Raw genomic sequence first — 1,681 nt, 5'->3', positions numbered from 1 at the left:
TTTCCATGGTGATTTCATTAGCATAAAGTGCACATCTTATATGCAATACAACCAGAAATCGTATATGTGTACCATCATCGTTAATCAGATTTTAACTCTATTTGGTCAAATTCTCAGTTATGTTTTTGGCTCATCTCACTTTTGTGATTGCAGAAATATAAACATTCCACAGTTTCCCCTTTCTTATTTTGCCTGTTTAGCCTCAAGTAGTTTCGTTGGCCTGTACTTGTCTCCTTGAGCTCATTGACTTCTTATACTCTATTTCTGCTCACAATCTTGATAACTTACACTCCTTCAATATAAAGGATCTGTCTTCTACTCAGCCTATGAAATGACTGTGAATTCTGGAGAGGTCCACAATCTTGAAGACAATACAGAGCTTGAAGCCAATGAGATATCCTGAACATTATTGCTTGCTAGAAGTATTATAATGCTAGAGGTCACTAGACAGTAACACTGAGGAGTGATGAGGAGTTTCCAGAAAGCCCATGGACATCCAACCAACTTTATCCTTGTTAAAGTGCCATTAACATATCCTCTTATTCAACTCATCCACAATGAACACTGGCCCAAACGACTTTTCTATAAGTTTATGCATTTCCAAACAGTGATCCATTTTGTATACCAACAAAATTTACAGAAGTATAAGTAATTGAAAACTCACAATACTTTAGGCCAAGTTGTTTCTTTGGATTAAACAAAAAATTCTAGACATGACCACAAAATGGTATGCATTTGTTCAAAGAGAAGCATTTCTAAAATAATTAAACATAAATTACTATTGCATAATTTGGTCAAAGGGTACATCTATCTGGATTCTGAAAACATTTAAAGTCCAAAATTCCACATTCCTCACACGGCCTTAATGATTTTCTTTCAAGATAGAATATTATTCTAAGAATTGTTTTTATGGGAAAGACTAGAATTTATGATAGGAAAAAATATAGTATTATCATAAGGAAACATGTTACAGGGCTTTGAACACAGATCTGCTCCCAGTGCCCCAGCGTGTAAACCAGAGGGATGTAAATAGCAGTGGTGTATTTCATTTGTAGGCTCAGTCGTGGCTCAGCCTCCTTACAGCAATGCTCTGAATGCTGACAGGGGGCATTAAATCTTTGGTGGGTTTATGAACTGCAACAGGGAACTTTTCATGACGTCCTGGATCCCAGAAGTAAGACGCCAGTGGCTAATCTCTGAGTCACCAGGCCCCTTTGACCTGTTCTCTTCACACTTGTTTCCATATTTCATCTGCTCTGTGCTGGGGTTGCTTTATGATTTTGGTTAAGTGTGAAGAAAATCAGTGTGGCAGATGGAAGGAACTCAAGCTGTTCTTTACCAAATGCTAAATTTCTGCCAATTTGTATGTATTTTGTTTCCGTAGCGAAATCCCTGCTGTCGTTTCTCAGCATGTCCGGTAAGCCTTATCACTCGCCAGTTTAAGTAATATCAGATGTAATATTCCCTGAAGAGGACAAAGAAAGGGACTCCACGTTTAGTTTTTATGTTAAGGACAACATGGCTCACAGCGCACATGAGCTGGAACAAACAGTACTTTAGAAATCGTGCCAAAGGCGAGGCCACGGCTTGGCTTCTGCGTCCCTGGTTAGAGACAGGGCTGAAACAGGCTGGCAGCAGCTATGAGTAATGTGAGGAGCACTGAACTCGGGGCCAGAGGATC

The sequence above is a fragment of the Mirounga angustirostris genome, unplaced genomic scaffold (genome assembly GCF_029215605.1).
Source record: "Mirounga angustirostris isolate CCGP_5_RB_7025 unplaced genomic scaffold, mMirAng1.0.hap1 SCAF_2, whole genome shotgun sequence".
Taxonomy (NCBI): domain Eukaryota; kingdom Metazoa; phylum Chordata; class Mammalia; order Carnivora; family Phocidae; genus Mirounga; species Mirounga angustirostris.
The sequence above is the reverse complement of the archived record's forward strand: the minus strand, read 5'-3'. Positions refer to the sequence as shown.